Source organism: Callospermophilus lateralis, chromosome 17, assembly GCF_048772815.1.
Source record: "Callospermophilus lateralis isolate mCalLat2 chromosome 17, mCalLat2.hap1, whole genome shotgun sequence".
NCBI classification, from domain to species: domain Eukaryota; kingdom Metazoa; phylum Chordata; class Mammalia; order Rodentia; family Sciuridae; genus Callospermophilus; species Callospermophilus lateralis.
The window spans coordinates 14,707,791-14,720,724 of NC_135321.1; the positions used below are offsets into that span (position 1 = coordinate 14,707,791).

The 12,934-nt window shown below is 38.1% G+C and overlaps 1 pseudogene; it reads left to right on the forward strand.

Moving 5' to 3' along the window:
- The first annotated feature begins 2,083 nt into the window (after positions 1-2,083).
- Positions 2,084-3,453, forward strand: LOC143382982 (RNA-binding protein EWS pseudogene; annotated as a pseudogene).
- Positions 3,454-12,934: the final 9,481 nt, after the last annotated feature.

The window sequence follows — 12,934 nt, forward strand, 5'->3', positions numbered from 1 at the left end:
ATGATATTGACAACTAAAATTAAACATGGTATATGCTTCAACATTATGTCAACATTGGTGAAAATATCAGCTAGCTAGTTCTTAGGTAGTCTCTATCACATCTTTCATGGTTGGCAAAAACATAATATTCTTATGTATTCAATTGAACACAAAATAGAAAATACAAAAGATTAAAATATCATCCAAGGCAATTAACTTAGAAGTTTCCTTAGTGTAAATAGCACTACACCAATGCTCATTTGATTCTGAATTTAGAATCTGACAATATTTTTGTAGTGATTTAAAAGAGAAACACCTTTGAAAAATATGTGCTCTACCTTCTTCAGTCACTTAGCAATGATGAATCAACAATGTTATTCTTCTGTTTTGTTTATTTTTATTAATAATATTTAAAAACAATGAAAAATGCATATTTTTATTTTAGAAAAATCCTGAGAGATTTATAAAAACAAACAAACCTACACTGGAACTAAGTAAATTTAGCAAGGTTGCAATATGCTAGCCCAACATCCAAATACCAACTGTAATTCTATGTAGAACTAACCAAAAATTTGAAAATATAGTAAAAATATCATTATAAATGATAGCAAGAATATTAAATATTCTAAAATAATTTTCATAGAATATGTATAATGCACATACATTTAAAACTGAACAAAATGCTGAAATAAATAAAAAGACTTAAATAAATTAATATACCATGTTCATAGATGATGGTTCACTATTGATAGACATCAGTTCTATTTAAATCACTCTATTCATATTCACTTCACCTCAGTAAAAATCCTGGTATTTTTGTAGATATCAACAAACTAATTACACAAAAAATATTGACATGCAAACAGTCAAAAAATAAACACAGTCTCAAATAACACACACACACCAGAAATGCCAAAATAATATTGATAAATAAAAAGTGTGAGAAATTGAGTAACTTGATTCCAAGAATTAATAGAAAGTAATAGTGATCAAGACCTAAGTACTAGTCTATGTGGAGACAAATAGAGCAATGTAGTAGAACTGAGAGTTGAGAGGCACATATATCTAGTCAATTGATTTTCACAGTAGCAAAAAAGTTAATTCAGTAGGAGAAAGTAAACTGTTTTCAATTTGTTTTGGAAAAAGACGAGGGATTTTTATTCCTCTCTCACACTATATACAAAAATTTAATTTAAGACATCACAGATATAACTATAAAAGCTAAAATTATGAAACTGCTATAAATACATCTGAGAATGTTTCTATGTCTGGAAATAGGCAATAGCTTTTAAGACAAGACATAAAATCATAATTAAAGAAGAAAAATGATAAATTAGACTTTATCAAAGTTTAACATATTTACTATTCAAAAAACTAAGAAAATGAATAGGCAAACTGCATACTGAGTGGCAATTTTTGCAATACCGATATTTCAGAAAGGGTTTGTATCAAACACACACACACACACACAAACACAAACACACATACACAATTTCTACAACTCATTAGCAAGAAGACAAATATGATAAAAATAGACAAAATAATCTAGCAGCTAATTTAGAAAAGACAATAACTATCAATATACATAGAAAAAGGAGCTTAGCATTAGTAGTGCCCATAAAAACAACAATTTAAATAAAACACAATATCACTAGATTCCACATTGGAATGGTCAAAATTCTTTTTAAAAACCTGAAATATCAAATTGAGGGTTGTATAGCAGCAAGAAGTCCCAGATTTTGCTTATATAAATTTAAACGCAATTAACTGGAGAAGTAAATTTTAGGGCTTCATTTTAAAAGTAGGTTGACTAGATAGCAACATCCAACAACAATAACAAAAAGAATGAAGAAACCTTTCTAAATGTTTTTACCACAAATAAGTGAAAAATTTTGGAGGATAAACATGCTGACCCTGATTTGAACACTATACGATATATGTGTGTGACAAAACACCACAGGATACTACTTCAAAATTTACAATTCTGTGTATCAATTTTAGGACTCAATGAGTATAAAACAATATTTTCACTTCAAAAAGAAGCTTATGCTAGGTAAAGTGAGAAGGAGGTGGATATTGAGAGAATCAGGAAGAAGGAGAGAAAATGGCACCTACAGATTACAGTACCACAGCCTGGCTGCGGCCCAGCAGGTCTACAGAGCTGACAGCCCCAGCCAACTCACGGACAGGCGCAGACCACTCAGGATTATAGGCAACAAAGCTAAGAAACTTGTGGACAGCCGACTGATGTCAGTTAAACCCAGGCTCAGACCTCGGCTACCTATGGGCAGCCTATCTATGCAACTTGGTATGGACAGCCTCTCACTGGTTATACTACCCCAACAGCCCCTCAGACACAGCCAGGCTGTCCAGGGGCATGGCACTGTGTCAGGACACCACCCAGGCCTTCTATGCAGCTCAGTCTGCATGTGGCACTCCGCCTGATTACCCAGTTTATAGTCAGGAGTCAGCAGCCACAACATCTATAAGAACTCAGGATTGTGACAAGCCCACTGAGACCAGTCAACCTTAGTCTAGCACAGGGGATTACGATCACCCTAGCCTAGAATAGGGACAGAGTGACTGTAGTTCCTGGGAGCTACCCCATGCACCTAGACACCACCCCTCCATCTTATCCTCCTACCAGCTGTTCCTCTACACAGCCGACTAGTTATGATCCATGCAGGTCTCAGCAGAGCATCTATGAGCAACCAAGCAGCTATGGACAGCACAGTAGCTATAGGCAACAGCCTCCCATTAGTTACCCCACCCCAGATTGAATCCTATAGCCAGGCTCCAGGTGAACACAACCAACAGAGCAACAGCTACACAGAGCAAGAGTTCATTGCAGCAGGACCACCCAGTAGCATCAATGTTTATGGGTGGAGTCTGGAAAATTTTCCCGGCCAGAAGAGAAGGGGAGCATGAGTGGCCCCAATAACCAGGGCAGGGGAAGAGGAGAATTTACTTGTAGAGGCACAAGCAGAGATGAGTGGAGAGGAGGATGTAGTGGAATGGATGCTGCAATGTGGTGGCTTCAGTAAGCCCAGTGGACCTATGGATGAAGGACCAGAACTTGACCTTGACCCTCATGAAGACTGACATCATCAGTGCAGTTTATGTGCAAGGATTAAATGACATATGACTCTTGCTGGTCTGGCAGAATTACTTAAGCAGTGTGGGGTTGTTAAGAGGAACAAAAGAAGTGGGTGACCCGTGATCCATATCCCCCCGGGCAAGGAAACAGAAAAGCCCAGAGGTGATGTCACAGTGTCCTTTGAAGACCCACTAACTGCCACGACTGCTGTGGAGTGGTTTGATGGGAAAGATTTTCAAGGGAACAAACTGAGAGTCTCTCTTGCTCAAAAGAAGTCTCCACAGAACAGTATATTCCCTGAGGACAGAGGATGCCACCACCACTCCATGGAGTTACAGGAAGTCCAGGTGCCTTGGACCTTCTCCCTGGACCTCTGATGCAGATGGGAGGCAGAGAGGTGGATGTGGTCATGGAGGACCAAGAGAAATGAATGAAGGAGAGCAGCAGCAGAAATGTAGAGACCGGAACTCCTGAACACAGAGACCCTGAAGAGCTGCATGGATTACCAGATTGATATTTATCTATTTATTTATTTATTTATACTGGGGATTTAAACCAGGGGTTCTTTTTACCACTGAGCCATATCCCTAGCCCTTTTTATTTGTATTTAGAGACAGGTCTCACTAAATTGCTAAGGGCCTCACTAAGCTGCTGAGACTGACTTTGAACTTGTGATCATCCTGCCTCAGCCTCCCAAGTCTCTGTGATTACAAGTGTACACCAGTTTTATTTTTTAAACCAGAAAATTCTTTAAATTTATAATGCCTTGTTTATAATGTTGGCCACAACATTATGAGTTTTCCTTGTCTCTACTTGAATTTTTCACCATTCCTAAATAAAACAACTTAAATGGTAGTATGTTCACTTTCTTTACACCTCCCCCCCTTTTTTGAAAGATGCTTGTTTAACTAGATTTAACAGTGGGAACCCCTGTGAGCATGCTCAGTATCATTATGGAGATCAAATAGGGCCTCTAACAGTAACAATGTTCATAGCTGTTATTTTTTAAAATAAAACTACAAATGTTTATTTAAAAATGCACAGTTGGGGCTGGGGTTGTGGCTCAAGGTTACAGCATTTGACTAGCATGTGTGAGGCACTGAGTTTGATCCTCAGCACCACATAAAATTATTAAAACACACACACACACACACACACACACACACACACACACACTTATGTTTTTAAAATGGAGTTAAAAGATCATTTACCATATGAACCAGAAATTTCTTTCTGAGATATTTCCCAGGAGAAAGAGAAACCATATATTATGATTATAAGTCCACAAATACCTCTACAAGAATGTTCAACGCTGCTTTGTTTTTCACAGTCAAAAAGTTGAAACCGGGCTGGGGCTTTATAGCTCAGTGGCAGAGCGCTTGCCTTGAACATGTGAAGCACTGGGTTCGATCCTCAGTACTACATAAAAATAAACAAATAAAATAAAGACATGCTGTTCATACAGTTACAAAAAAGTTGTTTTTTTTTTTTTAAGTTGAAACCACTCATCAACAGGTGAATAAATAGTGGCCTATTCACCTAACAGCATAACAGTACCTACTATTAATAATAGTGATACAAGCCACAACATGGATAACTCTCAATAATATTATGTTGAGAGAAAAAAGCCAGTCACAAAAGCACAAGTCTCATGATTCCATTGATAGGCAGTTCCAAAGCACTAAGCTTCGAGGTTAGAAATCTTATTAATAGTAACTTCTGCTGTGGTGGTCCTGTAAAGAACACTGATGCAAGGTGGTCTACATATTGACTGGCGTGATGGTTGTAATGATATAGATAGATAGATAGATAGATAGATAGATTTTTTAATCAAAATTCATAGGTATATATACTTAAAATCTCCATTTCCTTGTATCTTAATTAAACCTCAATAATCATTTTAAATTGGAAGAGAAACTATAATAAATCATAAGAGATTTAAAAGAACTTGATTTTAATACATTAACTATAAAAAGACATTTTTAAGACAAGTAGAGACCATTTAATAAGGACTAGATATTAGATGAAACTGAAAAATTAATGTTAATTTTTAAGGTATGATATGGGCATTATGGTTACTCAAAAATAATGCCCTTATTTGACAAAGATGCATACTGAACTATTTATGGGTGAAATGATATTCAAGGGAAAAAATGAAAACAGATAAAATTGTGGTAATGTGGTAGAGTGTGATAATTGTTGTGAGAGCCCAGACAGGGAGTTTATGTGGCTAATGTCCCAAGGAGCTCGAACAAGTTGGGGACAGAGACAGGAAAAGGATGAAAAGCCAATTACACATCTTCAAGACCCCAGCTGCAGGCAACTGGGACTCAGTTCAGGTGGAACCTCTGAGAACATGAATAATGTGTTCTAGAAAGAAAGGAGGCCACATAATGTATCCACTGGCTTCTACTCCCATCTGTTGAGGGGTGCCTGAGTCATCGATGTCACCCCCCCGGGACCCCTTGCATCTTGCACTTAGACTATTCTTATGTATTCAGTAGCTGCTGGGCCTCCTGAGAAAACCCTAAGACAGAAAACCTGAGACTATTTGGATGTTTGGGGAGGAACGATATCAGCATGAGTCAGCAGGAACCACCATAGATGTGGGGAAACAAAAATGAGCAGAGGGGTTGAGATGCGGGGCATTGTGCAGGGAGCGTGCCTGGGTTGTCAGCTTGTTCCTCAAGGACAGAAGTGAACTCCAGTGTTGGGTTAAAGGAAGGTGTGGTAAAAGTCACTCTGTAACAGAGGCCAACACCACACTTTTGTTCCCCATACTTGAAACACTAACTTGAGCAGTCTCTCATCATTGATACACTGCATGACTGCTGAAGAGTTTTATTATCGTCTAACCATTATGCTCCTGACTGTCAAGCAACGAGTGTCTTCTATCTGTAGCAATTACACAGGAAAATACGTTTTCCTTGATCATTACAACCCTCAAAGGTAGATATTATCGCAATCTACATATAATCTATGGGTATAGAGAGAAAAAAATTGCTCATGTTGAAGTCAATTGGTAGAGAGTGGCTGATCACTTCTGAATAGGAAACCAAATTTCTTCCAGCTTCTTGTCTTCTTGTCTTTTGATTCAGGGACAGATGTTCTGGATAATTCCAGTGTAGCAGAGACGGAATGACAAAGAGAAAATGTCATAGAAGAGATTCTCCAAAGAAAGCTTATCAAATGCTTCTTAAGCTTTGCTTTGGGTTTAATTTCCCTCTTCTAATAGCTGTGGTATGTACTACTGTGAACATAATCAGGCATGGGTCTTCTCTGTTTTTCTAATTTTTCTTAGCGGGATAAAAATACCAGTGATGGAGCACCTGTAATAAACACCTGCCTGAGCGCAGGGGCCTGGTAAACCAGGTCACTCCAGTGTGCATGCTAATAAGCCTCCTGAAATGCCATCCAGGGCTTCAGGAGGAGCAAGAAAAGCATTTAATGTTTCCCTTTCCACTCCTTCCCAGCATGTGATTATTGCTAAACCTTTCCTGCTTGGTATTTTTTCCTCCTATAGGCTAAAAATATGCAAATAATCTTTTTAATTGTTCATGAGAACTCATTAAATTTCCCTCTTATGATGAGATTTCTTTCTTTTAATCAGTAGTTGTTTGGAGCCTAATAGAAAAAGAAAGTACCAGTATAAGCCCACTGCATATGGTTCTTTGCTTGTTTTCATAATTTAACAGAAGGGAAATTTTAAACTGAAGTGATTGCAAAATTTAATTCAAAAAACCATATTTCTTTGTCATCTAATTAGGATTTTAGAAAGTTTTCTTATATCAAAGATAACTATCTGACCTGTCCTTTGTAATATTCATTGAGAATTCTGTAAAGTATCAGACATGAATGTATAAAATTGTATTGTTAGTGTTTCTCTCTCTGGTAACTTCTCTTTGAAATACAAAAGGTAAATTCTTATTTTAAGAAGCTGAAAAAAGAGCAAAGAGTAAAACTGATGGAATCTATGGTATTTAGATTGAAGACTTGTTTGTCAGAGAACTCTTCAGTCAGTGGTTGGATGGCTGGAGTCACAGAGGACTGGATTTCATCTAGTAGAGGTCTTTTCAAGATGGGTAAATTGATTCATGACAAAGGATTACATTTGTTGATTTCTTTCCTTACATTGATACCTAAAATGCTAGATTGTTTGATCAACTATATGCAGTAGGAACTAAGGGAGAGATTATTATTGATTTAACAGACACCTTAGAACGTTAATCCAGTGAAATTCGCCAAGGTGCAGATCCCTTCCAGAGAATACTGGTGTCTTCTAGACCAGAATAGTTTCCGATCTCAATCTAACTCTCTGACTTTGCTTTGAAACTGTACCCAGATTAGAACTGCCACCTGGATAAATCAATCTTTTGAGATCAGGTAAGCTTTAGTCCCCCAGCAAAGGCAGAGGCTCTTGGTGGCTCCAAATGGTTTTCAGAAGTGGTCTTGGACAAAGGAAATAGATGATGTTTCTAGGAGAAGCAAGTAATGGTTGGTCTATTTAGGGAGGAGGTGGGTGGAAAGACCTTCCTTCAAGATCAAGGCTGAAATTGTTTTTACTTTCTTCTGCTTTAAAAAGAGGTATACCTTAATGTACCCATGCTGGTCCTAGTCAGATTCCGATTGTGCTACACTGGTCCTCAGTATTAGACACTGAGGGTCCAAAATGAACAACTCATGTTAGCTTTCCAATTCACAAGGACTGGGGGCATGCCTGTACTGTAAGCCAGGCCACGAGAGCCCCCCACCAAACCTGGCAATGTCTTTAGCAGCTGTGATGATGTGCAAGGCGGAGCGTGGGCACCATGGGGTGGAGAGCCAGGACTCCACAGTGCTTCCCTGTGAGTACCCGCCAGCATCACAGTGGCTTCTCTGCCTTCAACCAGCCACCTGCCTCCCAGCATCAGGGCATTTTTACTCTCTTATCTCTTAGGAAAGAGCTTTCCTCAGCTATTTGCCTCCCCTGCCTCTGGCTTTTGTTAGGTCTCAGCTTCAAAGTCACCCCTTGGTGAGGCCCTCCTGAATACCTTTCTGACTTTAATCTCCCTGTCCCTCCAACCTCATACTGTGTGTTTGTATTTTTTTTTTTATTGCTGTGCATTATATATTTATTTGGATATTTTGTGCTTCCGGTTATAATGCATGCATTTGAGGGTAAAGGATTTCTCTACATTCATCAGATTCATAGGTATTTTTTGAATGAATGAATGAATGAATGGATGATCATTTGAATGTTAAGATAGAAGGAAGTTGGGGGGAGAATAAAGTGGGGATAATTTGGCTAGATGTTGGAAGGATCAGTATAGTTTTTAGAACAGCATAGAATTACAAGAAAAGATTGTCTGCTGACTTGGATTAGACTCAGTCCACTGGATACCTGGTCTCAGAGGCAAAGTTTTCTCAGTGATCCTATCTTTCCCACAATGAAAGGATTCTCAGTTCAGGGCTTAAGAAAAATTTCTGCCTTCCCCTGGGGGTAAAAGATATTTCCTTTTCTTTCCTGAAGCTGTGATGGATCTTTGTTTGTTTGGGGGAAGAATGGGTTTGCCTCCTTTCTCCAGTGACTTAAGTCTTCTGTTCTAAAGGGGAGATGAGTCCAGTGGGTATATCCACTGTTCTCCCCAAGGCCTGCACCCGTGGGAGGCATTCCTGCCCCTTTGCTGCCCCAATCTTTCTTTTGAGCACCTGGTGAAGGTCATGAAGACAGGTTTGCAAGTGGGGACACACTCCCCTTGTAACCGTGGCTCCCAGATTCTCACATCAGCCTGCACCTGGCCTCTAGCCATCATTCAAAAATAGATGAAAAACAGTTTGCAATGTTAGCTATGTTCTTCTTATCGTTATTCTATGGCAGTCCCATCTTCCTGTTGTGTCCGACCCAGTGATCCAGAGATACCTCTCCTATCTCTTTGGAGGTTGTTTTGGTCAGCTTCTTCATGGCTGTGACCAAAATACCCAGATAAGAACATCTTAGATAAGGAAAATTTTATTCTGGCTCTTGGTATCAGATGTCTCAGTTCATTGATGGCCGATTTCATTGCTCTGTGTCCAAAGTGACACAGCATATTACAGGGCAGAGGCCCAGCAGAGACAAGCTGCTTGGCTCACGCAGAAAGGAAGCAGAGAGAGAGAGAAGGAGCCACAGGAAGATGCAGCCTTCCAGGGCATGACCCAGTGACCCACTCCTCCTGCCATACCTCACCTGCCACCCAGCTGGTTCATTCAAACTAGGATGGACTGACCAGTTTACCACATAGACCCTAATAATACCACCTCTATATATTCCTTATTAACACATGAGATTTGGGGGACACCTCACATCCGGACCATAACCAAAGTCCTTGTCTTTATTTACATTTAAGGCTATTCACTTGTCCAGAGACCCCTGACTTGAAAAGGTTTAAAGAGAAGTTAGGATTTAATGGGTTACTTGGCTTCAGCTTATTGCTAAGATGGATACAACTACAGCTTTCTACATCCTAAGTCAAATCTGTCCTTCCAACTCTTTTTTTTTTTTAATTTAGCTGCAATCCATTTGGTTTTTGTCAGTTTTATTTAGGTAAATTGTTTCTTGTTCCCTATAAGTTTTATGGTTGTTAGGTACTTCAAAAGCTTACAAATATTAAATTTGAATGACATGTGGTTAAGTATGAAACCCTTTTAAATTAAACATTTGTTCCTTTGGGAATGTGATTCAGCATTGAAATGTGGTTTTGGGAATGCAGATATTACCCTGATACTTTTCTGTCACAGGTGACATGGTTTTTCTTTCTGAGTGCCTCTTTAATTCTTTAAAAGATTATTTTTCTTTTTTTCTTTCTTTCTTTCTTTTTTTTTTTTTTTTTTTTTTTGTATACCAAGGATTGAACTCGACCCCTGAGCCACATCCCCAGCCCTATTTTGTATTTTATTTACAGACAGGATCTCTCTGAGTTGCTCAGCACCTCGCTAACTTGAGATCCTCCTACCTTAGCCTCCTACGTCACTGGGATTACAGGCGTGCACTCCTGCGCCCAGCTTGAAAGATCTTTTTAATTGTCACCATAATATATATTGATAGTCATTGTTAGGTACTATTCTCCTTTAAGCATGCTCTTCTTTTTTCATTCAAGTTCTAGGTTTTCTAAAGCTTTGGAAAAGCATACACACACACACACACACACACACACACACATACATATACATGTATATTTGATGCGTTTATTTCTGAGCTGTTCTTTAGCAGTCCAATCAAGCATACCTTTTACTTCCTCAACTTTCATAGATTTAATTTCCTTATTCATTTTTTCACAGTTTTGTTTATTTAAATTTAACTCTGCATTATATTTTCAAATCTAATATTCTTGCCTCCCATACCTTTAGCATTTTTCCTTCAAAGGTAGCATCAATTTTTGTAATGATGTAACCTTTTTTTCTTTATTTTCTAAGCTCAAGAGCTCATATTCTATGCCCTTCCTATTTTCATACATCTTTTTTGAGCTAATTCAATTTTGTTTTCACTAAGAAAATCTCTTAATAGTTTCTTCTAAACCCTCTGGCTTTTTTCCCCTGACATTTGTTTATCTTCGTTTTTTATTATGCTTCCTGTATTCTATTTTAAAAAATCATATTTATTTATCTATCTGTATAATGTATTTTCTGATAATTACTAATTTTTTGATGGAACATTTCTATTTGAAGTATATTTTACAGACTCACAATGCTGGACAGTTAAGAGGAGATATAATAAGTAGGTAGTACCCTAAATTAGGGCTTTCTGCCTTGGGACCCCATAATGTGATCTCTGCCCAGGAGGTGATCTACTCTCAGTTTTCTGGTTTCTCTTTGTTCACAGAATCAAGTGGCTGACATATCATTCACAATAAAACTTCTATAATGTTATGGGCTCCGTTGTTTCATCACCCAGCTGTTTGAACCTAACATACGCATCAGATATGAGTGTGTGAATTCATAGAAGGTGTTAGGTCCCAAGCTTTGCATCATCCCTGCTAACAAAACAGAGTAGAAATGGCCCAAAATGTAGATTTGTTGCAGCAGCTCAGGAGGCTGAGGCAGGAAGATAGCAATTTCAAAGCCATCCTCAGCTAATGAGAGGCAATAAGCAACTCATTGAGGCCCTGTGTCTAAATAAAATACAAAATAGGGCTGGAGAAGCGGCTAAGTGGCTGAATGCCCCTAAGTTCAATTCCAAGTACCCCCCCCAACACACACACACACACACACACACACACACACACAAAATCAGTTTTATAATTCACCAGGTTTTTGGAATGATTTATTACACAAAAACATGGAATTGGAAGAATCTTATGTGACCACCGTAAAGGAGCTACATTCAAATTATGTACATATTCCTTAACTTTGGTTCTTAGCTTTGGTCCCCATGCACCTGGATTTGGTGGCTGAACTTCACACATCAACTGGGGGAAATAATATTATTTTCTTGTTGCTAGTGAGGAGGATTTTTGCCTGTGTACTTGTGTACGATCTTAATACACCATTTTGAATATTTTAGTAGTGGCTGGACCATATAATTACAGTTTTAAGACAGCTACTACAGCCAATAGGTAAACTAGAAAGCCAGCTATAATATTAAGAAAAGTATAACTCAAATGAAAAAAGAATTAAAGTGGGTCAGGAGTGTGGAGAGGGAAGCAGCTCACATGATGATCAGAAAGTAGAGAGAGGTCGTCTCCACTTGCCAGATACAAATATATATTCCCCATAGCCACGCCCCCGATGAACCACTTCCTTCAGCCACACCCCACCTATCTCCAGTTACCACTCAATTAATCCCATCAGGGATTAATTCACTGATCAGGTTAAGGCTATAACCCAATAATTTCTTCTCCAAACCTCTTGCATTTTCTCACAAGTGACCTTTGAGAGACACAACATCTAAAACCATAACAGACTACAAATTCACTGATTATTTTTTCCTATATGTAGAGATAAGCATATCCTATATTGGACCTTGATCATTTTTTTTTCAAACATTTTAGGAAACAGAGAAGATAACTTCTCAATTGCTGGAAAATATGTATTCAAGAATGTTTTTTTGTTCCTTGGTTTTAAACTATGAAGCACTTTATCTAAGATAGCTTTATAAAGATTCAAGTTTTGGAAAAAAGAAATATGGGACAAGTTAGAATTAGCCCTAAAGTGGCTAGCATTAATTTCCTAGGGTACCAATATACTTAAAGACTCAACCCCACAGCCTGGGCAGTACATCAAAACATTGTCCATGGGTGACATGATTTAAGCCTTACAAGGGCCACTGCTACTTCAGTGGCTTAAGAGTTCATTAAAGCTAGGGACAATGACCCAATAATCAATGAAACTGCATTTAACATGGACTACATGAAAGAACAGAGGAAGAAGTCTCCTTTGTACTCACTCAATTAATAAAACAAATGGATTCTCCAAGATTGGCACCCACAGAGACAGTCTGTGGGGTCACAAATATGCTTGTCCTATCATCAAGACTGTAAATCACATAATCTTCTGTTAATGGTCTTCTGTTCCTTCACATTAACATGCCCACAGTTCCAGTTTCATTGTAGAGTCCTACTTTGTTTTTTTCTTTCTCAAAATATTTTAATTGCAGAAATTCAATTGCGGCATGCAGACCAGGTCTCAGTGCTTAAGACATTTCTGTTTGATATTGGACCTTTCAGTGTTAATGGCTCCTTCGTGTGGGTCCTGCAGATAAATGACCTTTTTCTTTTTTTTTCAACACTTTAGTTTTTTAGCATAGAAGTATGATTTAGTTCTAAGTCCTAAGAACTATTTTGTGTTTAAATAACAAATCATGATTTATGATCTCTGTGATTCTTAATTAGCAGCATTAATGCA